Source organism: Mus musculus, chromosome 1, assembly GCF_000001635.26.
Source record: "Mus musculus strain C57BL/6J chromosome 1, GRCm38.p6 C57BL/6J".
NCBI lineage: Eukaryota > Metazoa > Chordata > Mammalia > Rodentia > Muridae > Mus > Mus musculus.
In genome coordinates, this window is record NC_000067.6 from 179,362,822 (window position 1) to 179,390,617 (window position 27,796).

A 27,796-nucleotide genomic window follows, 5' to 3' on the forward strand; every position below is an offset into this window, starting at 1 on the left:
TTATTTTTGTTGGAAGATTTTATTCACTACTTATTTATTTTGAGAAAAGTCGACCGTCGTAGGAAGAGGCTTCTAGGAACCTAAGCTACTGTGTTCAGAGGGTGTCTCTCCTCACAGCCAGGCCACACCGCTGATTCAGCAGGAACAAAGCATGACTGTCAAACACAGTGGTCAGCAAATGGACTGTGCATACCAGATCATCCCTACGGCAGCTACCCAGAGCTGTAACATAGATGTGACATGAAGTCAGAGAGCCAAGTTTAGACACTAGCTCCGTTCTTTATTAGCCTGGACAAGACAGCAGGGAAGTCACTCAGCATCTCTACGAAGGCCTCAACTTTCCATCCATAAAATGGGGATAACTGCATCATTAATCTCATAGGGATGATATGAAAATATGTAATACCAGTCAATGTGCATAAAGCAATTAGTATCTGTTGGCTGCTTAATGTGTGTTCATTAAATTAATATATGAGCAATTACATACAAAGGTCAGTACCATTTTGCGAATTTAAACAACTGAAATAATTCATCCACTTCAGATCACTTTAAAGGAATTGCAAGGTTTTGTGAAAGATGTATAAATGGCCAAAGGTCTGTGTAAAATGATTGGGAACCTTAATTATAAAATGCAATCTAGGGTTGAAGGTACAGATCAGTACTAGAGCTAGCACATGTGGGACCCGGGGTAGACTCAACGCTTAAAGCAGGGAGAGGAAAGGAAAGGGAGATTGGGGTTAACTAAAACCATCACAAGCTATCACTGCACGCCTGCTCCATGCAGTTCAATTGGAAAGAGAGACTCTATGAAGTGTTGGTGAAAAAGTAGAAGACTTGGCAACCTCACGCGCTGCAGGTGGGAATACAAAATTGCATAATCACATTGGAAAATGGTTTGGCACTATTGTGTTAATTGAAAACTACACTTATTATATGCCCAGTGATTTCATTACTGGTATTTATGTGAGCACAATAAGCCATATGTCCATACAGAGACAGTAGCTTTGGCCACAGTTCCTAATCACTGGAGAGAATACAGATGGTTATTGACAGGTGACAAGATATACAAGCTATGCCAGACCCTTACAACTGCCACATTCTGTAACAGCAGGACAAATGGCAGTGGGAATGAGCCTTAGAAGTCATTATATTAAGTGAAGTAAGCCAGAACAGAGATTCAAAAATAAGCTAACTAATCTAGAAGCCCGATGCAGATCACTGATTACTATAGCCAGGCATGGAAAGATTGTCACCAGAAAGAGATCTGGAAACTTGAAGGTGATTGAATGTTCTAGATATTGGTAGTGGTGGTGGGCGTGGTCATGGGTGTGGTTAGTGGTATGGTATGGACATTTACATGCCCATTTAAATACAGAGTTAAGTTTATTAAAAGACAAAGGCACCAAGACAACAGGATCATTTAGACAGTGAGAAGGCAAATAGAAGATAAGCAAGAACCAACAACTTAGACACTTACTGAAGCCTTACATCAGCCGGGAAAACTAGAGATGCAGCCATGTGGATCCCAGCGGTGTCTCCTCCATGGCTCACTCTCCTGTTACTCAATGAGCTCTCACAAGCTCTCCTGCTTGCTTTCTTCTCTCCCTTGACATATCTGGGGGACAAGAAGTAGATGTACCAGGGTACCCCAGACTGTGATTCCTGCTTTCCAGCGTTCATGCCCTGTAAGATCTGTTCCCCTGGAGCGTGAGCAGTCGGTGATTTGCTTCTCTCCGACAGTATGTGACAAAGCTTAAGTGTCACTCCTGTGATGATGATGTGGTGCTAGGAGACTTGCATCACAGGCATTCCTGGCTGACTGACCAGGCAAATGGCCATGTAGGGAGACTATATGGCAAAGCACAACACAGAGATATCTGGCAACTGTGAGTAGACTGTATCGAACAAAGAGGCAGGGTCTGAGGAGGCAGCTCAGGGGTAGAATAATTGTCTAGCGCCTATTAGGCCCAAGGTTGATCACTAGGACCATGAAAATCAGCAAAGGATAGGAGTGGGAGGAAGGGAGGAGAATACAAAGAAAGAAAAGAGAAAGGAAGAAACAGTTTGAGTCATGGGTAGCAGCCAGGACCTGTCACTGTAGCATTTGGGGAGCTTAAAGGAAGATGGTGAGACCAAGCTTAGCCTGATCAAATGGAGAGACTCCACCTCAAAAAAAAAAAAATCAAGGAGCTAGATCCTTGAGTCCTACCTACACGAGAACATATATGCTTCTACCAACCCAAGGGACCGTGGAGGTTGATCCTTTCTCAGATTTCCAGATAAGAACTCCACCCGGGGATCATCTTAATGAGAACCATGAAAGGCCTTCACCATAACACCGAGCTAAGCATGGGTGCTCACCCTGAGAAGCTGAGATACGATAAATATGTGTTGCTTTAACGTAATAGATCTGTGGTGATGCATTCTACACAGAAAAAAACTAATAAAGACAAAGGATGCTTACTTGGTTAAAAAGAAAAAGCTTCGTACACCAAATACAGTAAGGATCTTCAGAACACAACGGCCAACTGCAAAGGCCACAGAACCACACCTTAATTCAACAAACAACACTGCTACATATGGTCTTCTTGACCACAAACAGACCACCTCCATCAGCCCAGCATCCTCCAGGCCCTAGTGGGTTCCTCTACACAAACAACATACCTCCTGGCCGTTCCAAGAGAACTATGGGAAATGGCACCCCAAAAGACCTTTAAAGAAAGAACCCTGCTCCTGTATGGAAAGACTCATCTCCTGGGGCTACAACTGACCCTAATGGACAGGACTCCCCACAAAGCCAGCATGAAAGAACGGTTTTACTTTGTGGCTGATGAGAAGTGGGTTACAAGACAAAGTTCTTAACACTATATCCTATTTATCACTTAAACAGGTAGACAGAAAACAGAGGAAGACGACAGTGCTGGGTCATGGGAAATGAATGACATAGAAAGACTAAAGCATTCTGATAGGGCAGTCCTCTGAAAGACCCAGCACACAACTGCTCCCTAGAACAAGACCTGATCCTTATATCTGATGACCTACTATTATCTATAGACTGTTTACATGAAGGTCTTCAGGTAACTGATGATAACATCCCTTGGTGTGCGGTCCAGACCCTCTTATGGATACCAGCGCTCCTAGGATGCTCGAAACCCCTTACATGCATGGCACAGTGTCTGCATATGATCTCTGCTCATCCCCTCATCCACTTTAAACCATCTCTAGATCACTTGTGATAGCAGGTACAGGTTAAATGTGCTGTCCACCATTGCTGGAGTGTATTGTTAGGGACTGTAAGAAAAACTGCCTGTGTACAGTTCCAGATGCAACTTGTCCCCAAATATTTTGAGTCCATGTTTTGATGGATGTGGTGTTCAATACATCAAGGGTCTCCTAAACAGTACATGGCAAGAAGCTACTGGTCTGAGGAAAAGTATACCAGGGCATCAAGGCAATATTTATCTACAGAGAGTGCTTATCATCAGCAAGTAACTACATGGGTAATTCTTGAGTCTAGCACAAACTTTAACTTTTAGTATTTGGGATCCTAGTCTGATAAATGTCAAGCCCATACATCTAAGTTGCAAAGAAAAGGCCATGCAAATCCACTAAGATAACAAGGGGATATATATAGTAGCTGGAAGCTATTTCTCTTGAAGATTAGTAGCCAGAAGGAATCATTTCATGTCCGGCCTCATCTATAAACTGCGGGACACTGACATTTCACAGGCAAGCTCTCGCGAGTGGCAGTTCATCTTTGCAGCCAGCTAAAGGGGAAAGGGACATAAAGTATTTTACAAAGCATACCTAGTAGCTAAGGTCAAATAAATGCATATCACAGTTCCAGATCCTTCTAGCCCACATCAATACAAACTGTGAAAAGTAAGGGTAGCTCAAAGTGCTGGTGCGGCATGTCGGAGAACTACATCCCTGCATGCCGCAATTCATCTCCTGCTCTGCCTTCGTCATCCAGGAAAATATGCTGAGGACATCTCTCTAGGTTTCCGGCAATCTTCCGGTATAGCTTGAAGTTTAAAAGCTTGCGTTTGGATGGTGCGTGTCATTTCCTATTCTTCCTGCACTTCACACAGATGTAAAAACTACTGCGTTCGCTGCTTAAACTGGTATTAAACTGACCCCTGCTGGCCTCATCTTTACTGTTTGCACACTTATTGGACCCTACAATACTTAACCACACAGCATGGTTGAGCCTGCATTTAATTTGATCAGACCGCAACATCAAAAACAAAGATGCCAGGAAAGGAAGGCCAGTAAGGCAATGCCTGCGGAAGACTTGGAGCTTGGTATCTTTTACTTGCGGAAACTCCATGACTGAAGTCACACACATTCTATTCTACGTGAATGTTTTGATAGGTAAATCTACCCTTGTTCATTCAACAAACATTCATGGGTTCCTCAAAGATCAAGCAAAGGAGAAAGTGGGTAGATGCATACACAGTGCCTGCCCTGGAGGTGGGTGTTCACAGCATCTGCAAGACACCAGAACGCATATTTCAGAATTAATGCACAGTAAAGGATGGGTGGGATGCCATAATGACACAGGAGGCCTTGCTGGACTCAGGTTGCCTGAACTATGGCCCTTTTTCTTCGATTTAGTCTTCATGGACTATCTTTATAAGCTAAAGTACCTGCTGTTAACAACCTACTATGTGCCAGAGCCTGACAAGCCTCTTTCCGGGAACTGCCACACTTGCCTCCACAGATAAGGCCTTCTGTGTTCATGCTAGCTGCGTAGAGGAGAAGACTGTGATTGTAAGCTGATCATGGCATGCTATGGCGCTTTTATTTTAAACAGGTGTTTCTCCTCTACGAGAGCTGAGCGCCTCGTTATCTTTGTATCCTCCAAATCTAGGATATAGCCTGGGAAACAGCAGGTACTCAGAGACCTGCCTGTAGGAGTCAATGTTGCAATGTGATAAATGTGATAAACAGTGTCCACATCCTGGGCTTAAGCATTGCAGAAGGAAAGGCTAGATGGAAGACTTTGACTCCTGAACACAGGGCTCCCATGCGCCTACTGTAGGAGGAGAGGCCTCAACGACATGAGCCAGCCGAATGTTCTAGAGGCACAATTCCTACTCAACAGTTGAAAACCAAAGAGCAAATGGATTCCAGCGTCATCGGTCAAGGACAGTCTCCAGTGTCGCCCTGCCATGTGCTAAGGGGAAGTGAGGGAGATGGGAGGAGGCAGCATAGTGTCATTCTGCTGGTTTTGTCTGATGCCTACAAATCAACTCCCTGAAAGGTATTTCTGCAAAACGTGGAACATGTGGGTCCAGCTTTGTAAAGGACAGAGCCATGGAGACTGGACATAATACAATGTAGAGATCCCATATCTAAATGCAAAAGGCAAACAAACCCAAGCCCTCCATTTGGTTCTTCACCTTGTTTCATTTCAGCATCCTCTTTTCTCTACACTAGAGACAGATGAAGATAAATGAAGTCCAGTGCCTGAGCTTCTTTGATTGGCTGCAGATGATCTTCGTATCACAATTATTGTTATGTAAGCATTTTTAATACTGCTCCTAGCAGACAAGACGTCTGTTCCAACATATGTTATGAGGATAATGGTAAAAAAAAAAAAATGTATTTACAGCTAAAACTGCAAAACAATCAACAAATGCTACCAAGAAAAAATATCATAAATCAATCTGGTTTGTGTCCACTGTTAGCTATCTAAAGAAACCAAACAGCCTGATTTCTGTAACCCAAAAGAATGAATGAGCCCAGATCCTCGAGACTGTGGACCCTTTCTATACTGGACTCACTGCAAACTCATTCTTGAAGGGTGTATGAAATTAAGTCACTGGTGAAGGCACATGCTTGTCATCTCAGCACTTGGGAGCTGGCAGCAGGTGAATACGGAGCTTAGGCCTGGATGCACATCAAGGTCACCAATCCTTTGACTGTGGGTCACCCATCTGCCTCTCTAAATAGAATCTGTAAGATTCCAGAGACTATACAATCAAGATCCCACAAAAGGCTCAGCACAGTGCCTGCAGCATTAGCATGAGACAAGCCTGAGTTGCTGCCATTATACCACCTTGCCCTGCCTCACCCTGAAAGTATAACGTAAAAACAAAATTCTAGGCCTTTAGGCCCAGGCTTGGGAATGTGGCCTCTGTGACTCAATGCTCCAAGGTATGCTAATCATAAAACAGATAATGACATTCCTCCACCCACCCGCTTCCTGGGTTCAAAGAGTGTTCATTCAAAGAAAGTCACCCTGACCATTGCTGGAACCCACTATGAAATGTGCTATTGTTAGGGGCTCTTAGAAACTGTCTTGAGAGATAACCTGCACAATTACCAGGCATTCCTTGTGACTCTTGTGACTTTGCACTTCCTTGGGACTCTTAACTGGTATCTTTGGTATTTTCCAACAACGCCCTCCCCACTTCCTTGAGTTGTGGTTTCTTCCTTTAAATACCCCCTTACCTAGCTACTGGGGCACCATGGTCCTCTACCCCTGAGTGGTGTATGACCGTGGGCCTGAGAGCGCTCTTGAATAAAAATCCTCTTGCAGTTTGCAGCAAGACCGTTTCTTGTGAGTGATTTGGGGTGTCGCCTCTCCTGAGTCAGAACGTGGGGGAGAACTCACGTTGTGGGTCTTTCACCCCCTCCGGACAATTCTTCACGTTTGGCTCCTACCCTGAACACACAGGAATTTGCATTCAACTGTGCTAAGTGTATCATGGCGCCTTCTCCCTCCCTGCCTCACCAGCACCATGGAAAGGCCTCTGCTCCCTCGGTAGATGGAGCTCTCACTACTCACACCTTTGCACTGACTATAAAGACAACTTGAGGCCTCAAACAGAAATAAGTTTTTAACTTCAACTATTCTCCTGCCTCTCAGGTCCCTCAGTGACACTTGCTTCTTCTGTGAGATCAGACAAAAATCTAATTGCCATACCTACGGCATCAAAAGCCCAAGACAGTTTCTACTTCAACCTTTAGTGCTCACAGGAACCTACCAGGATTCCCGCTTGTCACATCATTAAAATTTATATCTCCCACTACTCACACAATCAAGTCATAAACAAAAAGCCAGCTTTCAGGCCCCATGATAACGGTGACCTGTGTGCAACCTTCAGGTCCGTAATAGTCCAGCTAGCTTGATTTGAAAAAGGCACAAGGATACGTTTATATCGCATAAAATCAAATGTTTAAGCTTAGCACATCCGAAGTAGTTAAAACAGCAAATCAAACAGCAGAAAGATTAAGGAATGTAAATGACTCCTGGAGGGGAAAAAAATTCCATGCATTCCTCAGAAATGGTTTCTTAGGAGGGAAAGTATATTCATTGTCACCTGTGAGCCCTTCCTCAGAGCCAGCACCAACAATGGGGGAAGGGTAGGGAGCAGGGGTGCACACAAGGCTGTCACAGGCTGTGGACCTGCGACTTTAGCAGTTGGATGAAGATTTCCCAACAGGCAGGTGCCGCAGCACTTCTGCATCTAGCATCTGGCATATGTTGCGGATGCAGCAGATGCAGAACAAAGAAAGCACCTTGCTCGGAATTCTCCAAAGGTAGCAGCACACTTGCTGCTCCGAGGGTCACGGGGTCATTAAGGTGGACTGGATTTCATGAACACTCAGATAAATCTCTGGTCTCTGAGGATTCTGACTCGAAAGCAGGGCATGTTTCTCTCTCTCTCTCTCTCTCTCTCTCTCTCTCTCTCTCTCTCTCTCTCACACACACACACACACACACACTTTCAAACCCTCCCTTCTCCTTCTCTAGCACACAGAGCTTAATAAAGGATAATAATAAAATCTTGCTTCTTAGCGCATGCTAGCGCTTTAAAAAATATATATAACACAAATCATCATACTACTACTCCTGCCAATGTCTCCTAAAAGCAAATATTTTCCTTTGTCTCCGATTTCAAATTTATTTAAAACTTGCCATACAAATTATTTACTCAAGTTTTCAGACAACGCCAACTTCCAAGTACGAGATGATATGGCAGACGTCCTGCACTCAAACGCTCAGAAAATTACTCCTTTTGTCTATCAGCTCCCTGAATCCATGGACAAATCTTTTAGAAATGTGTCTGTAGTAACAATTTTCCAATAAAATGTGGATGCTACGACACTACTTTTGTTCACTCTCTATGTTCAGGACCTGGTTAGGTCAGGTTCTGGCAAATGGCAGAAATCTCACTTTTGTGATCTAAAGAGTTGGTCTGCTGCTTGCTAAACAACCTAGGCTTCCCTCAAACTTACAGTGCTCCGGAATGGCAGATGCCGTACCACCCTTGTCTCATAACCAAGTTTCACTTTAAGTAAGGCAGGAAATACGCGGGTGTTCGTTAATAACGGGAAAGGCTGGGGAATGATGTTCTTGACAAATCTGCAAAACATTGATGACTGCGCAGTCAGGTCGAACATCAGTTAAAATTATGTATACAGCTTGCTAACAAATTAGGGAATTGTTCTCTCCTGGTTGCTTTCCTGGCTACTTGTAAGATAATATCCACATACAAATTTGCAATTCAAATGTGATGTCTTATGAGTACATTTTGTAGAGCTTGCTCCAAGAAAGGGGAGAGGAGCTAAGAGTTGCACGGAAGCATAATTTTGCTGCTGGCTTTTAGCCAAAAACACTAGACCAAATGTTTAGAGACTATGGGACAGCTAAGCAAACTGAGATTATATGTACACCTTCAAGTAAGGGTCCAATGGAGTAATGTCTGAAATTATAAATTCATGAACTTAAAAATGTATTTCTTTTATTTATAAAGAATGGGAAAAGAGTTGATGTGGGAGTCCTTGGAGGACATTTGTAACGACAGTGACAAAAAGCCCCAATGACTTAAGGAAACACGAAGAGCCATATGCCCGGACCTACATACAGCTGAGTTTACACATTAAGTGTAAGCCTTTATTTTCATACTTGAGAAAACATGGCAAGTATTCAATATTTATAATCATAATTAACTTGCAGAATGAGGAACCTAATTACAATGGAAAGGAAGAAATATTGGTCTTGGGGAGAAGTGAATTTGATTATCGCGCATGCAGGTAGTAAAGGAGGCTTTGCCACCTCCCACATCCGATCCAGTATGTCTGTATCTTAAACTCACTGTAACTGTCACATATTAAAAAAGATATGATCACTATATGGGCAGATATATTGCTAATAAAAACCCACTCCAACATTCCAATCACTCAGCACAGCACAATATAATTTTTGTAGACGTATGCTGTACTAAACCACTGACAGAGGAAAAAGCATGACATGTTACGACCTTCCCGAAAGTGCTGGGAACGTGTATTGGCAGCGCCTCACTTGAGGGCAGAAGGGCTGTGCTCAAAACAGAAAGCTGCCACAGAAAGCAACACAAAGAACTGAGCAAATGACACAGGCATGAGACGGGGCTGTGGGGCGGTGGTTGAAACACATGTAAGTCCATGTGCAATCTTAGCTGCGATAAGAATGAATATTCGTGGCTGGATGTACAAATCAGAGATGGGTCGCTTTCCTGGCCTGCTCGGATCACAGGGGTTTAAGTCCCTAGTGTCACAAGAGAGAATGAATGTAAAAGCTTAAAAGCAGGTGTGTGAGTGGGGAAACTCTGCAGATAACAGCAAGGAGAATCCTAAACATAACCCCCAGGCCAGCCCACACCGGAGGAATAATGGCTTGCCTCTCTTAAGACATCTGCACACTGTATGGGGCTGTATGGAACTGAGAGCTTAGCTGTGGCAGGGAGAACATGTAACGTGTCAGAGGACTATGGTTGAATCCCACTACGTATTAAAACAGAATAAAAACCACTTGTGCTGGTTAATTTTTGTCAATGTGACAAAACTGAGGCCATCAGGGAAGAAGGAACCGCAATTTAGTGGACAAGTCTGCGGGGCATTCTCTTGATTGATGACTGATGTAGGAGAGCCCAGCTCGCTGTGAGCAGGACCACCCTGGGCAGGTGGTGATGGGTTGTAGAAGAGACCACGCTGAGCAAGTCATGGAAAGCAGGACAGTAAACAGCCTTTCTCCTGATATTTCAGAAGACTGCTTTATAGTAACTGGGATGGATAGGTACTTTTTATTAAACTGACTTAAGGTGTTATCAAAAGACAAGTTTAAAAACAAACAAACAAAAAATATCACTAGAGGCCTGTGGACTCTAAGTGACATGATACATACATGGAGCTAAACTGCCTCTCCACCCTCCTATGACACTACTGTAGGATGCCGTCCTACTGTATGGGACTGTATGGAGCTGTCCACACAGGGAATGGCCCACCACTGACCTCAGGAAAGAGACTATCCTGGAACTCACAACCAATCCCCTCACTGTCGATTCTCAGGATTCTCGCTCCATCACGACAACCCTCTCATCTACTCGCTGTTAATTTTTTATTTTTATTGGTTCATCCACTCAGTCCCTGTAAGAGGCACTAAGAGAACACAGGGACTCTTCGTTGGCCTTCCAATTAATGCTCTAGGCTTTTCCGCCATTCCTGGTCAACTTGCTCAACCGAGGAAGGTCCGGCATTCACCACACTATGCCGCTATCCAGGAGGTCAGCACATGATTCCTTACAGGCGAGACAGTCAGCACTGGCAGCCCTCATCCTAGGGACCCCTACAGCACTTGGAACTGCTAGTCTCCTTGTAGCATTGCTGTGTTCCTCTCTCTAGGCGTTCGTCTATCATCTCTGCTATCTTCTCTTTCTCAGTTTTATATCTAAAGCATTCCTGTTTCAACGGTTTATTATGGTTTATTCTTTTCTTTTTCTATGTGTGTTGATGGGGGGGCAGGGAGCACTGTACATGTATGGGGAATGTCTGCACAGGTATGGGCACAGTATGGGTGCATGCGCACGGATGAAAGTCCAAAGCTAATGTCAGAAGTTATCTTCCATAGTTTTTCTACTTTATCCATGAAACAGATTCTCTCAATCAAACCCAGAGCTCATAGATAGCAATAGTCCCACCAGTCATCTTGGCCCCCTCCCCAACCCACCCCCACCCCAACCCACCCCCACCCCAACCCACCCCCTCCCCAACCCACCCCCACCCCAACCCCCGCGTTCTGAGTGGAACGTAAGGTGGACTTTCATATCCACCCGGTAGTTACATGGGTTCTACGGATCTGAACTCACCCTCACTCTTGCACTGCAAGCCTTTTATCCACATCAGCCGCAGAGATGTCTCGATGGCCTCTCGAGGGTGTGTAGCTACAGTGCTTTTTACCTATTCGGTAGCAGCATCAGCTACCACTCCATTCCATGTTAAGCTCCTGAATCATCGTTTCATGCCCAGATCTTTCCCTGGAAAGCCAGCCCCCAAGAGGTAGGCACTGAGAGAGTAACTGACATGGATGAGTCAGCTAATTCTCTCTCATAAACATCTTCACATGAAACTGCAAACGCTGTGCCTTTTTATCGTCATTGCGATAGTTTTAACTGTCAACTTGACCCACTCGAGAATCATCTAAAAAGAGAGGCTTGGTGAAGGAATCTCTAGGTAAGGTTGGCCTATGGGGGTGTGTGTTGGCGGGGGGGGGGGGGCTATCCTGTTTAAGTTAGTTGATGTTGAAACCCTCATCTTACTTGTGGACAGCATGATCCCAGAGCAGGATATCCTGAGCCACAGTGTGAACACGGGGGAACGGGAAACAACCACGCACACATCCATCCTCTCGCACTCTGACGAAAGGTAGCCTCCGTAAGACCCTGCCTCCCTGGCTTCCCTAAATGATGAGCTGTGAGCTGGGATTGTGAGCAACACCAGACCCTTTGTCCTCTAAGTTGCTCCTGTCAATGCGTTCCAGCATGGCGACGGGTAACAAAATCAAGGCAGCTACTTATGGAGGTTAAGTGAGCTGATCCATGAACTCAGAATGCTGTGTATTTATTATGGCTGTGCTCTCTGTAAATAAGAAAGCAATAATTTAGTAAGACAAGTCCATGAGGCAGAGATTAATGTTCCTATTTACAATGTTTGAAACCAGTCTTGGGGAACCTGAGCAATATTCTAAGACCTACTGCACTCTCTGATGTGAGAGACAGCAACGTGGTTTCTCTTTTCTACACTCCGACAGATCTCGCTGCCATCTGTAAAAGACAGAGCCTGCAGAGTGTCTGCAGCTAAGAAAGTATGGGTCTCCCAACACAATGACTGAGCCTCTGATTAGCAAAGTGTATAAATTAACTGTCTTCTTCCTACATCGGAGCAGGTATCTGTTTGGACCCAGCATAATCCCACCTATAAGAGACAGAAAGAAGTTTTCACCATCAGGAAAAGGTCTCCAATGTCGTAAGTTTTACTTCAACAAGAAAATTCTAATATTAAAAAAAAAAAGGTAGGTTGCCATGGCAACAATCCATTTGTGATCATGAGGCTGGTGGTTTTCTGTTATATTTCTCCGAAGGAAAAGTAAACTAGATATAGCCAAGGAATTTAATAAAATATCTGCTGGACGGAGAGCCAATCTATGACAGTTTTTTTAGGCACAATGTCAGGATTTAAATATACAGCATGATACCCCCTGGTTATAATACCAGCTCCATCAATAAAATTAAGAGATTCTGACCTTGACACCAATTCACACTATAGCTATACGATCCAGAAAACTCAATTCTCTGAACAAGTAAAGCAAATCCTTGAACAACTGAGACGACAGCGTGCAACAAAAGAGTCAGACTTCAGCCAAAGAATTTTAAAGACCAACTGCTTCACGAAACGCCACCGTTTGATTTGGGGGTTTGGTTTTGGTGTGTATGTGCAGGTGGGGTGGATGCACACTGGGATACCACGGATATTGAACTGTTCACATTGATCTAGAAACTATTATCGGAAGGACATATTCAAAAGAAAATGGGGGAGAAGGAAGCGGGTGATATTAGTTGGACCAACCTAAATTCTGGGCATAAAGGCTCTTTAGGGAGGTAGAAGCGATTTCTACACAACTGTCCAGGCTTCAGTGACACCTGTGGAAATTATTTGGATTTTTCTCTTCTCCTAGAGTTTCCAAGTCTCAGACTTGTTTTTACAACTATCCAAAAATGTTAATGCTTCCCTCAACAACTTGAGCTGCAAGCAAATCCATTGTCTTTGATTTGTAATGACTTTACATAACAGCAGAGGAATGCTGAATGGTGGAGAATAATAGGAATAAAAACTGCAACTCTCATGATGTCAGTGATGAATAAACTGACTTTGTAAGGAAAATACCAGAGAAAATGATAGAAGAAACTGATTAACAACCACTGTAACCTATACAGCCAGTGCAGATGTGTACAAATTATTTACCTTTTACAGATTCATATTTTTATATACACACATATATGTAATATATAGACTATATATACATATACACCTTTTTAAAATACAGTCCTAAAATTCCATATAATAGTATTTTCTGTATACAAACTCAATCTTCCTGGATTCAACAGAGAACTGTTCACTCATCCCACTGAAGAAAACTTAAGACTTTTTTTAAAGAATAGTTAAAATTATTTTTAAAATGTTATACCATTAGATATTTTCTAAATGTTTTTTTTCTGAAATGCTGACATCCTCAAAGGTTTCTAGGTTGCTGAAAGTAGACAGAGGAGACAAATCTAAGGGAAATACATGTGTCATACTGATCTAAGGGAAGGTGTTAGATAGTCACCCAAGATCCCTAACTCTGGGTGATGAGATAGGAATCAGAATGAAGAACAACCAGTTACACATACTGCACTGTAGCTCAGGAGGGTGGGCTGAAGTAGGCAAGAACAGTTGGTGAACGGTCAACTTTGCAGAAAAGGACAGCAATAGGGCTGGTGAGATGGCTCAGTGGGTAAGAGCACCCGACTGCTCTTCCGAAGGTCAGGAGTTCAAATCCCAGCAACCACATGGTGGCTCACAACCATCCAATCACGAGATCTGACTCCCTCTTCTGGAGTGTCTGAAGACAGCTACAATGTACTTACATATAATTAATAAATAAATAAATAAATAAATAAATAAATAAATAAATAAATCTTTAAAAAAAAAAAAAAAAAAAGGACAACAATACAATACAAGACAGAGAATAAGGGATAAACAAGCACCGACTTTAAGGGAGGCCAGCATTAGCAGATCAGTAGAGGATAAGCAGTGACAGCAAGCATCAAGTCATGGAAGAAGACTAAATAAGGGATCATCGACAGTGCGTACCTCAGAGAGGTCAAAGGAAGCAGACCAAAGAGGAGCGCACTCCGTCCGCATTTAAGGCGGAAGTGTGATTCAACTCAATACAGTGAAAGGTATGAAAACTTGCCTCAGAAAGTCAGTGATTTAAAGATGACCCAGTGTAGCAGGCTCAATCCTTGGCTCTGACACTGAGAATCTTCAACAAAGGAAGATGATTGTGGCTTTGGCATCGCCCTTCCTACTTCAGCAGATCTCAGCGGGATCCTGTCTTGCTTGAGCTCAGAGGCTGCAATGGCTGGCTTTCTAAGAGATCCTAAGAGTTTACCTACATTTCTTGGCAATGTTAAGAATATTCTGTAATGCATCAAAGGTCAACGATTTGGTTTCTTCTGATGTGTGAATGCCACAGATCCAGACATCAGTCAGTGACAGCTATATATCTACCTAGAATTAGTGTGGCTTTTCAATTGAATTTTGAAAAACAATTTCAAGATTCCTGTTTGAGTTATACACATTAGCTATATTCATTCTCATAGGACAATGACATCTGTATTTTAGAGAGTTACATTTTTTGTTTTATTGTGTTTTCTGCTAGTAAGGCATCTTGGATTTAAATGCCAGTATTATCTATGAATTATAACTACAACTGTGGTTTTCCATATAATGAATATTCCATCATCTTTAATTTTCTAGACGGAGCTCACTTTGAAGTGGGCTGGTAAGCCGGCTCTTTTCCTCTCTTGATGCACTGTTGTCTGCAAAGGCAATGAGCAACGCAAGCTTTTCTTTTGTCTAATTCAGCCCATATGTTCCAGCCAGTCCTATCAAAGACAGACGAGATAGAAAAGAACATACTTAATGGGAGGAACACACTTCGAGTGAAAGGTAGTAGTAATAATTAGCAAACATTGCATCAGGCAAGAAGGCACCAACCCACAGCCGACCCACAGCAGTATTCTATCAAGGATTACCAAGTCAATAAGCTGCAAACAATTAGAAATGACAGTAAAGCATAAAAATTGGATTAAATGACTAATGGACTGGTTGAAGTTCCACGTTCCTGAATGAGAGAGAGAGAGACAGAGACAGAGACAGAGAGAGAGAGCTCCAAGCAGCATAGGGGTTGTCCTGAGCTTACAATACAATTCACAGGTCAGGTGGGGGCTGCCTCATTCAGTTAAATAGCCATTGGATAGAGATAAGATGGATATTTTCCCCTACCAGACTCACAGAGACACTGCTTATATAATCTGTAAGCACAGAAGGGACTGAAACAACACTGGTGCTTCTGTTGTGAGAAAACGTTCTCACCCACAATGCTGGCAGAGAATACGCTCAGGATTAGGAAACAATTGGATAACACACACAGTAAATGCAAAATCTGCCCCCACAATTTCATTTCTATTTCTTTATCCCATGTTTAAAAACACACACACACAATTGGGATCAGATAGTCATTATGCACGTCCCGGTGTCTACAACCTCACAGGGCTCTGTGACTGAATTTTCAACACCCATACAAATGAGCTTACAACTACGGAAAGAAAATGAAATGTGGTGTACCTGTATGTATATGTGGTGTACCTGTATGTATATGTGGTGTACCTATATGTATATGTGGTGTACCTGTATGTATATGTGGTGTACCTGTATGTATATGTGGAGTACCTATATGTATATGTGGGGACCTGCATGCATATGTGGGGTACCTGCATGTATAAGTGGTGTACCTGCATGTATATGTGGAGTACCTGCATGTATAAGTGGTGTACCTGCATGTATATGTGGAGTACCTGCATGTATAAGTGGTGTACCTGCATGTATATGTGGGGTACCTGCATGTATATGTGGGGTACCTGTATATATATATATATATACATATGTGTGTGTGTGTGTGTGTATATATATATATATATACACACTAAACACTGATATAGTTGGGAGACCCAGTTCTTGGCAATGGTGATCTGGAATGAATGGGGTTTCTACATAACTTGAATTTTTAATCTGTATTTTCACTTACTATTTAAATTTTCTGTAATACATATAAAGATCGGTTTGGTTTGGTTTGTCATAGTGGTAGGGATTGAACCTGGGGGCCTCAGGCATTCTAAGCAAGCACTCTACTCCCCAAGCTACATGGCCATCTCTCTCTCTCTCTCTCTCTCTACATTTTATTTTGAGACAGGATCTGGTCTGAAACACTCTATATGACAGACGGGACTTGAATTTATAATCCTTCTCCTTGACTTCCTGAATAGCTGGGGTTACAGGCCTGTAATATTGGACCTGACAATACATATTTAACCTGAACAAATGCTTCAAATAAGTTATAATGCGTCCTAACATGGTAGAAAATGCACACTTCTGCACGGGATATGAACAGAGGCAAGGGCACTCGAGGATGAAGTAGGTAGAGATATTAAAGGCAATGTGGCAGCTTAGCTGCTCTTCTCACAGAAAGTATTTAGGAAATTACACAAAACTGCCTAACTGGGAATATGGAAGGGAATTAATAAACTCTGATAAAATATTACCAGATAAGGATACTATCTGGGTTTTTCTGGAGGTGCGGGAAAGCAACACACTAGGAATTTGGGCTTTTTTTTTTTTTTTTTTTTACATAGCTCTGTGATTTCTGATTTCTGGAACTAAGAGTTTGCTTGAACTGAGAGATCTGAGACCCAATAGGTCAGAATCCTAGTTCTGCCATGTGTTCCTGGCATGGCATTTCCCTGCCTAACCCTCCATTTGTCTCCTATGATACAAGAATAATAACAAAACTTACCAAGAACTGTTGTATTTTAAATATAATGAATGTAAGCCGTGGCGCTGCATATGGCCGACGCCCAATCATGGCTCTCATCCTCTGCCTCCGAGGACATCGGTTTACGTTTTTATTACCAATTACAATGAGCTCAGAAAATCAAAGCCTGGGTTTTATTGCAAAGAAAACAGAAACAAGGGACACTGGCTTCAAACCAGATAATAGAAAACACCAGCCCTCGAGTGGAGCTCGCCTAACTAAGGACAGCTGATTTGCAGAAACCAAAGTACTCTCCTGATGATAGAGAGCAGGCGTACTATGTGACAAATATCAAAAATAAGGCCAGTTCCAAAAGGAAAACTCCAATGGCCCCAATCTGCCTGTTAATAAGAGCGTGAGGTGAAAGTTATACCAGCTCTCACAAACAAACCCATTAAGAACTGACAAGGAAACCCATAGCTTTATTCATTCATCTAGAAGGCTACTTTGGAAATACTATTTAGCAAGAAAAAAGGGGCTGGAGCGGTGATGCAGCAGTTAAACACACTCATTTCCCTTGGAGAAGGCCTAAGTTCAATTCTTAGCACTCTTGTGAAGGCTCACACCTCAGGCTCACACCCACCTCTACTCCAGTTTCAGGAGATCTGGCGCTGCCATCTTCTGGCCTCTGTGAGCACTAGGCATAGTATATATGTATGTGCTGACATACATGCAGATAAAGCATTTGTACACATAAAATAAAATCAGGAGCCAAAAACCGGTTTCCATATTGACAACTCATTTTTATCATTCAAGAGATTCGACAGTTCACTGCCCACTGTACAGTGCTTGTACGGGAGCCAAGATAAACCAAAACGGACCTGTGAGGCAACAGAGAAAAAGGTGAGTGCTAGAATTCCTGAGCTCCAGGGGAACCTGACACAGAGACAGGAAACTTCCTGTGCAGACGGACAAGAGAGAACAACACAGGGCGGGAATGCTCTACGGTCTCAGTTTGAATAAATGGTCACTAAGCAAGACGTGCTATGTGGCAAGCGTGAAGTAGTAAACTGTGTTTTAATAAGATACATGTACAAACTTCAACATCTCAAGAGCCCATTTCGTGCAAAATAATTGTTGCGTGCCAAAGGTACTCATGGCAAGCCTGACATCTCCTAAGCTTTATAGTCCACTTAAAGACTAAATCACACACATTGGCTGCTTAATTCCCTGCGAGATCCGATATATCTTTTTTAAAAAATTTTTATCTCTGCTTTCATATCCTTTTACACAATGTCTGCAACATCATTGGCAACAAGTAAATTCCTGACAAATACATGAATAAATAAGTGGCCCTATCGAAAGCAACGTGGCATATGCATGTACTATGGATGCTCAGTATCTGAGAAACTTAAGAAGGAGACAGGCAGTGAACAAGGCCGTTGGAGGCAGGCACCACGTGACGAGCCTTTACCGCATCATTCTCACAATCTATGTGTGAGCCATTGGGATTGAGCCCCTAGACGAGCATGCAGTACAAGCCGAACAATCAAAGTACTGTTTTCCCATTGGTTAGTTCGAGAAAGTCACCCTGACCCAACCCATGTCACAGCTAATTTGGGGAATGAAGGAAGTATGTATGTGTGTGTGTATGTGTGTTTATATGTATGTATGCATGTGTGTTTGTATGTTTGTGTGTATATATGTGTGTATGTATGCATGAGTGTTTGTATGTTTGTATGTATATATGTGTGTATGTATGCATGTGTGTTTGTATGTTTGTATGTATATATGTGTGTATATATGTGTGTATGTATATATGTGTGTATATACGTATGTGTGTTTGTATGTATGCATGTGTGTATGTATGTTTGTATGTATGTGTGTTTGTATGTGTGTATGTATGTATGTGTGTTTGTATGTATATATGTATGTGTGTGTATGTTTGTATGTATGTATGTATGTATATATGTATACGTGGGTTTTCCCCCAAATCCTGTTGGATTTGGACCTGGATTTGTCCTCAGCTTCCTCACCAAAGAAGGCAGGCTGTCTGAGAGCTAAAACAACTCATGAAAGCACAGTCCACCAAAGAGAGAGGCCAGATACTAATGACACTGTCAAAAGCCCTGGGTTTGGCCATGTGAAATGGAGACTTTCCGAAGCCAACAAACCCCCTTCATGCTTCACTTGGTTTAGGATGGCGAGGGAAGGGAAGGAAAGACGGAAGCAAGACATCGGTGAAAGTTGTGCTGTATTTTCACAGAAAGCGGACAGCATGTGGACTGAACCTCATGAAGGACGTGGGAAGATGCTACAGGGGCAAGAACAGGAGCCCGCACAGCACAGGGCACTGCTTGAGCTTCTGCTTTGACAAGGCTCTCCTTCTGGCCAAGCAAAGAGCTGCCACGTGGTAAGTGATCCAGTGAAGTCACAACTCCGAATTCCACAACAAAGAACCCAGCCAGGACTTTTCAAACCTTAGCAAGCATTGAGACAAAGAGAGAAATGACAAGAAAGTTCAGACAGCACAGACAAGTCCATGAGGCAGGACCCAGCTGTGGGTAACAACCCAAGGCTGCTCAAGGCTTCCTGGACGACTAAAGAAGCAAACTCAAATCTGCAGAAGTTATGCAGACTTGAGCAGACACTTTCTAAAGCTAAGTACACAGTCTCGTCTAAGAAACATCATGCTACAAAAGAAGAATGCAAACAAAGATGAAGAGTGATCAAAGCAACCAAATTCAGCTTACAGCGACCACCGGACACAGCTCACAACCACCTGTAACTCCAGCTCCAGGGACCACTCCTCTGGCCTCTGCAGGCACCCGAATTCACATTCATCTACCCATGCAAATATTGAAGATTTAAAATAGAAAATAAACAAGCCTGTACCCCTACCAAAGGAACTCAAGAGACATGTCACATAACGAAGGGTCACATGATTTTGAGGATGTACTGCCTGCATCTATATGGGGGGGGGGGGTGGTGCATGTATTCATGCATGTGTGTACACACACTATGCTGTTGCCGTCTAGGAACAAAATTACAATAAATTAAAACCACAAGAAAAAGTGATACATACAAGAGATACAGTAGAAACGAGACATGTCAGACTGTTGCTGGCATAATATGACAAACATTAACTTTAACAATTTTCATATTACATTTGTGTGTGTGTGTGTGTGTGTGTGTGTGTGTGTGTGTGTACACATACCAGCGCATGCATGGGAAGACCAGAAACATCATGTAAGAGATCGTTGTCTCCTTTTACCTTGTGGGTCAGGGGAATCAAACTCGTGTCAAAAGACTTAGTGGCAAGCCCTCCTACCTGTTGAGACACCTCCCTTTTAACAAAACAGAAAGAGTATATAATTTAATAGAGATGAAAGTACACTAATATAAACACATAGACCATTCCCATCCGTTATAGTTATCAAATACTGTGTACTGTGCAGAGCTATAAAGCTCTACTTTTAGACAACCCACATTGCTGTAAGCATGAGGGTGACAATACTGCAGCACTGGCAACCACAGTAGGACAAGGGAATGCTGGCCTCAGTGTGCCCTCATAGAACTGCCATTGTACAAGGAACCCGTAGATAAGTGAAATTCCCTCACACAGGTTATGACGGAAGAGCAGATGCAAATAAAGAAGTCAGGATGGCCAAGTGGCTACCCAGGCTCCGGACCAATTACCTGGATAAAGAGCCTATGAGACACTACTTGCTGTGAGTGGCTCCCTCATCAACTTGTAAGGAGTAAATGAGTTAACACTTTAGTGGGGGCGGGGGGAGATTCTACTGTATCCCTTTAAACTACTGCCTCTGAATGCTGTACAGCCACTAAGATGGCAGCCACTTGTTATGCAGTAACAGAAAACTAGAACACAGCATAACTCATAGCTAAGTCCTCAATACACAGTCACTGGTGTTACTACAGGCTTGCCAGTAAAGTGTATGTTCTGCTGCATTCAAAATGGAATTCTGATAACAAGAATATTATATTTGCTGGCACAGAATATACAAAGGAACATAAATTCTATTTTAATGATACAAAGAAACAAAGCAGGCTTATAAAACTGCTTTCTTATAATGATGTCTAAGTGATTTGAAAGCTATGTTTTAGGAGGGGGGAAAAAGCTACTCATTTAAGATTTACATATTAGAGACTGAAAATCAATTGGGAATAACAAGTTTAGAATGTGTTCATAGGGCATCATACTAATCTAAAAATAAGATATAAAATCAAGGTTCTTTCAATGCAAATTAGATAAAAAGTAGTTAGCAAAAAACAAAGCATAATAATTTTCCTGGCACACAAAACTAACATGGATGTGTAACAGTCCAGTTTGTCAGGTAACTAAAAAAATAAGTATATAAAACACATTCAAAAGACTTCCTATATGAAACAACTATAATAGTAAATATCTACATAAAACATGTACTCAAATATAATAAATTTGAAGAAATTTCCATGGAGGTAGCCACAGTTCAGGTGAAAATATAATTCAATGTAAAAAAAAAAACCAACTTCAAAGCATACCACAAGATAATAAATTTGAAATGTTTTCTTGTGTACACAGCCACAGAAGTACATAATAGTAAATGACCAGCAACAAAAAATACATGGAAATACCTTTCCTAAGCAGGGAAAAATAGTGAAGAAAAAAAAAATACATCACAGCACGTTTTACCATCTCATCAAAGCTGAATGATGGTCCCAAGCCTATGCCCGCCCAGCCTGCAGGACTTGGCCATGCTCCCTGCAGCCCAGCCTTTCAAAATTGCCAGTACCTGCCAAATGCCACTGGGCTGCCTGATCTCTACAGAAATCTCTGACACTGGACTGAATTTAATGTTCTTATAATACCACCACAGCCCTTAGCACCACAAGCTACAAATTAATACATGTTTACCTGAAGAGAAATAGCCCTATGATGAATCTTTCTGAGTTATAGATTTGTTTGTTTGTACCATTAAAAGAAAAAAAAAAAAAGATGTGAAACTTCTACCTCTGTTGATTTTGGAGGGGGTTAGTGAGATAGGGCCTCATTGTGTAGCCTAGGATGGCCTAGAATGTAGACCAGGCTGGTTTCTAACTCACAGAGGCCTATGTGCCTCAGTCTCCTCAGGGCTGGGATTAAAGGCTATACCATCACACTGGCTGAAGCTTTTTAGTCTGCTGAGCTTCAGCTCTGAGAGCAGCTTGGGGAACTGCTAGCAGAGACTGCTAGCAGAAACCTGCTTCGCCTCACACCTAAGAGGCACAGATGTGCAGGCCACATTCTGAGAAAATTATATAAGGTGAGAAGCTTGGATGATTTTATAGGAATAAAACTTACTAATACAAGAAGTTATTTCTCCTGAAAAAAACGCCTCAGCCTGCTGTGAGAGAGGTCAGGAGTCGCTCACTGAGTCCAGTGTTAAAAGCTAACCCTTGGCGAAACAATGATTCTAGATTCAGCTTCTCAGCTAGTTCTAAAACCTCACAAGATACAAAGTTGCTATATGAACAATGTGGCACTCAATAAATGGAGAACCTCATTTCAGCACAAGGACCAGGATAAGAGCATCCTTGTTATCTTCACAGTAACACAAATCGTCCTTTTAACATAAAATATCAGAAGCATGCTAATTTCACAGCTTTACTGCAGTAGAAAAAATGTTAATGTTCAAGTCTGACTGCTTCCATTTAATAATATGCAGATAAGGGACACTTCCTCATAAAAATGTTAAAAATTAATATTAAAGAGAGATGATAAGGGAAATAAGGCCATTTGAAGATTATAATTTGAAATTAACATGTGTGCATCCACAGCCACATTTTGAAACTGGAGTTTTTAATTTCCACAGATTCCTTAATTAGAAAGTCTAATATAAGCGAAACAAACACACTTCAAGGTTCCTTTCTTGCAAAAGTATCTGTGGTTAACGTGTCCTATGGTTTCAACTATCATTCTCTCTTACCATGTGAGTATGATATTTAACCCTCTCCTGCTAGACCATGGGAGGCCTCAATCAGGAGCCAACCCAATGGCTCTGTTCTTACTACTTCCAGTCTCTTGAGACTCTCCATCTGATTTGGGAGCCAGATAGTCACACCATATATTTGATGAACACTCTCTGTGGGATCGCAACACATGGCTACAGCTATCATATCGATGGCGAGTCAGAATGGAAGGCTTGCAGCCAAGATAGTCGAGACAAAAATATTCAACCAAATATATCTTCACACTTTACTATAACTATGTAGTTCTGTTCCTTAAATTAAAAGGGAAATTCGAAAGCATGTGTGAATACATTCTCCCAATTTTTCATGAAATTAAATAAATTGGGCTCTACAGTCGAAACCGTAATATCTTAACATCAAGATGAACATGATGACAGGCCACCCAGCATAAGAGGTTGTAAAGCAAACCTCCAAACTACAATGGAATAAGTTCCTAAATAAGTGGTCTGCAGCTTTGAAGGTGGAGTACTGTAAGATGGTGACCTCCAAAGAAGTAATGGCAGCAAACGTGCCCAGAGCAGGTACAGACCACTCTGAATCCTTTCTTTCTCTTTCTGGATACTTTCATTACAGGTCACAAGACTACCAAGTCCTAAGTCACCTTGACACTGTGTGGCTCTTCCTCAAATACCTCAGCATTCCCAGCTGACCTCACAAGCTGATTGTGGTAGAATGAATCTGTGGTTCAATAGGATGGGGGCGGGGGTTCTAAGTAAGCTGTAAAAGCTAGCTCAGCTTGATGGCTCCTATGTGTAATCCAAGGCTTAAGGAGCTGAGGTAGCTTGACTCCCTGGAGCTAAATGTGAACTGTTCTCAGAGAGAACAAAGACAGCCCCGAGCTTGTCATCCTAGTCAGAACCAGAACCACTGTGGGCCTCCGAGCATACATTGGATGCTGACTTCACCCAGTTAGCAATCCTGAGCGCTGGTGGCTGGCTGGCTTCTTTCTGAGATTTCTAGAACGCCTCGGCTACCCTTTCCCCTCATGCCTTTGGACTCTGCCCTGTCGCGTCAGACCTGGGAAGTGGGACGGCTGAATGTTAAGTGTACACGTGTGAAAGCTGAGCACAGGCACCTCCTCTTTGATCCATCACTTACTCGCTGATGACCTGAGCTGGCTCGTGGGTCACTGAGGGAGTAGCTGAGAGCTCCAGCCCATCAGCGTGAGGAGCAGCTGCAGACATGCAGCAATGCTTCGCTTCATGATTTCTAAGCCTCTTTTTCTCCTTGTCCATCCTTGTCGCTGTCCCCTTTCAAGCAACCTGACTCTGATCATTCTCAAGAATCAACGGATTGATTTGATTATTTCCTTCTATATGCATATACTGGAAACTCACATTATAGTCCATGAATCTATAGCCATAGCGTGAGTCAACTAAAAGGAAAACAGAACTGAGAGCACAATACAGAGCAGAGCTCACTCCTTTGAGCTGGACCGTTATTATAATCACTTTTAATGTTCTTTGTAGCAAAATAATAAACATAAAATTAAATGCAGTCATGCATAGCTCATTTTCCCTGAAAAAAAAAATCTCACTTACGAATATTTACTTTCTATAAACAATGGATCAGATTGTGTGGATTAGGGAAATCATGAGCTCAACGAGACCCATTAGGAATCTCATTGTGCAGAAAGATTTCTTCTAGTGAGTTCGTATCCCCTGTTGCAAAAGCCTGTGTTTCCAGATTCGGTGTCTGGTGTCTCAAAAGCAGGTGTTGCTCACTCTGATCCCCCACACCCTGGGCAGAGTCCAGTCCTTTCCTTAATGGTTATTACCATATATTTAGGATCCATTTGTTCTTACACTTTGAAAATTGGATGAGACCTCTGGTGCCAAATTGTAAATCATAAAAGAGTGCACTGGGACCATCTCAAAAAAGTCTTGAAAGGCCACGTCTCAGCAAATGACATCTTCTTTTTCAAAACCCTGCTCATGTCCTGGGAAACATGTCTGCTGGAACCCTCTCTTCCATAGTCCGGTTGCTTTTATCTAAATGTCATTCGGGGGCCCCGTTACTTCTTCCATAGGATTTCAGATTGGCCACAGTAGACACTGAGTGTAAGAAGGGAGATAGAATCCTGAACCTTACTGCCCGGCACGGACATGACACAAGAGTCATAATATTCACAGCTCCGCTCATCTCGGGCAGCCAGCTGTCACTGAGAGATTCGATGCAACTTTGTTTATGCCCTTGCCTTTTGGACCATACTGGACAGTTTGCTGTGCTCTTGTTTGACTGGGGGAGTGTAATATAAACCCAAATGCCTGCTCTTACATTCCTGTCTGCATATATTTTATCCTGTCTGCATATATCTTATCCTTCTGTGTTAAAATATGCTACTATGCATTATTTTGCTAGAATTTTAGCCTGCTCTGTGAACTACAAAGCCTGTGAGAATAATTCATTGCTAACACTAAATGCCTCCAAACAGTCAAAAAATATATGCATACTGATTTTGGAATCTACCTTGATGTTCCGCTGGCTGCGTAGGAATGGAGTGCTCCTTAGAATATGTTAGGGTAGTTGCCTTTTGAAATCTTAAGTGTATAAGTCCATCTCCTTACTTCGAGTGGCTGCAACCCTGAGTGCTCATTTGACGCTCTTTTTCCTTAAATGTTGACAGCGCAATCCTTTTGCAATAGGAAACGTCTGAGTGTAAGGACACAAGATGAGTTCTCTCACATTGAAGTCCTTTAATCTGTCTTTGTTTAAAAGCTCAGTGCATTGAACAGAAAACCATGGACTGCCTCTGTGATCTCCCCTTCCATTGTAAATGTGAGCCATTCTTCCCGGGAAGCATGGTAGATGTTGCCATTTTGAGTATGGTAGCGTGGTAGGAGGCTTCTTGTCTGGGATGGTCCAGACTCTCTTCCCTGCTTCTTGTGTTACTAGGATATTTAATACCGTGTGTCAGTGATAAAAAGAACCAGGAAAAATAGTTTGATTTGTCATCCACAAGTTCCTCTTATTTCTGATATATAGAAGAGAAATGAAGAAATGTGGTAAAGATTAAGTAGGGTGCTTGGGTATTTTAGGTCAGAAAGAACTGGCCAAATACGTTATAGTTCAGCAAACTTGTATTTACTCTTCCTGCATCACTGAATGGGGAGAGGAAAGCTAAGCTTTAGCTTCTGTCTGTCTGGAAGGAGAACTGAAAGAAACACACAAACAACCAAAACACAATTACACAAAACTCCCTTGAGAGACTATGGCTGCCGCTGTCAGTTTCCTCCTTTCTTTGTCAAGCTCAGCATATCGTCAGTGCACCACAGAGTCTCCCGTGGATTACAGAGATGCCCACAACAGCTTGAAGAGCAGAAAGGACCTTGCCAGGCAGGATGGAGAGTGGAATTTAACAAAGGTAGGAATAAAGGAAAGGAAGTGAGCTTTAAGGGAACTGGCAACCGCTGATGGCTGTCAGTAAATATGCGACCCCTCAAACAGACCCACCCACTGTGAGCCCCACTGAGTTCTATAATTCAAAACATCTAGTAATTTTCAAAAGAATTTTTAAACAACAAAATCATCAAGTCTCAACATTTCTTGCCAGGAAGAAAACACTCTACTCAAATAGACCAAGAGATTATTTTTAACTGTAGAGAACACAATGCCTCCTGTCCACAAGATGCAAAAGACCTTGCGGGAGTCTCTTGGCAGACTTGGGTGGTAGGAAGCAACGAATATTCCAGTCTCACTGCTATGAATGGAATATTTTTAGCACAAGAACACCTTTGTAGGATCATTGTTTCTCTACATAAAAGCCAGAAGGGCTCTCAATCAACAAGACCAGAAAGGTCTGCTCTACCTGGGACATCTGTTCAGATGCCACTGAACTCAGAAGCCCCGCCCTACTTTCACCTCTTAATAAAATGATTCATCTAGACAAACAATAAAAAACCCTCAAGGCCTTAGCAGCAAGACCTTGGCAAGCAGAAGTGGATTTCTGAAATCTGATCGCATCCTTGTAATTAACTAATTATGAAATTCAACAGCACTGATGAGGTAGAAAAATCCACTCAACTACTACAGGCGATCATTATCACTCAGGGCTGAAGTTGAACCAAGTCAGATGGCTATTACCTTAGGGGCCAAAGGAACACATGATATTTAGCTACACACACACACACACACACACACACATGCACGTGCCATTTCTTGTTTTGTCGCTTGGATGACCTCTGATTGTGTGCCCTCATATTCATGTGCAGCTTTACAAACTAGTTCAAAAATGCTTCACCCTGTCAAGGACAGTTCCCTGACCCAGGGAATATATTCAAGCCTCCCACATTTATTGCCACCATTAAAGAGTCCAGGCTTTTACAGGATAGTGTAAACCTCAGTCTCTTGAAATCACAATGAGAAGGAGTTAAGCAGAGAGCACTTGAATCGCTACAGGCCTCGGCTCTCTAGAAGGTACTGGAGCCTTCTGGGTAATTAGGGCAGCGAGCACTCTCACACTTTGAGCCATCTCCAGCCCTGTTAATAGACATTTTTAAGAAGGTATAGAAGTAAGCAAAAGAACAAACATAAGAACATTAGGTCAAGGTGTAGCCAGTGAGGTGGAAAGCAATGGGCTACAATTTCTTACAAAAGAGCATCAAAGACACCCTTTATGAAATGAAGGATAAAGGAGGATTTAGCAGTAAGTTACAAATAGAGAGCTTAATTATATAGAGCAATGAAGTACGAACAGACCACCTATCACCCTCCTCAAATTAAATTCATAACACTATAAATAATATCTCATCAATCAATTTGTGAGAGGAGATAAAGTTGTAACAAGGTAAGCATACTAGAAAAACTAGATATTTTAATGAACTCCACCATTAGTGTATAAAATCAGGAAAGAATAAAGAAGCAAGATTTGGGTAACATAAC

The 27,796-nt window shown here is 42.3% G+C and overlaps 1 protein-coding gene across 3 annotated transcripts in view; it reads right to left on the reverse strand.

Annotated features, from left to right (window-relative positions):
* Positions 1-27,796, reverse strand: part of Smyd3 (SET and MYND domain containing 3) — a 566,094-nt gene that overhangs the window by 410,862 nt on the left and 127,436 nt on the right. The window contains exon 1 of one of the 3 annotated variants that reach the window (XM_006496982.4): positions 11,139-27,670. The exons of the other annotated variants lie outside the window; for them this stretch is intronic. The gene's annotated coding sequence lies outside the window, so the exon portion shown is untranslated. Of the gene's footprint in view, positions 1-11,138; positions 27,671-27,796 lie in introns of those variants that run through there. 3 annotated transcript variants of the gene reach the window in all.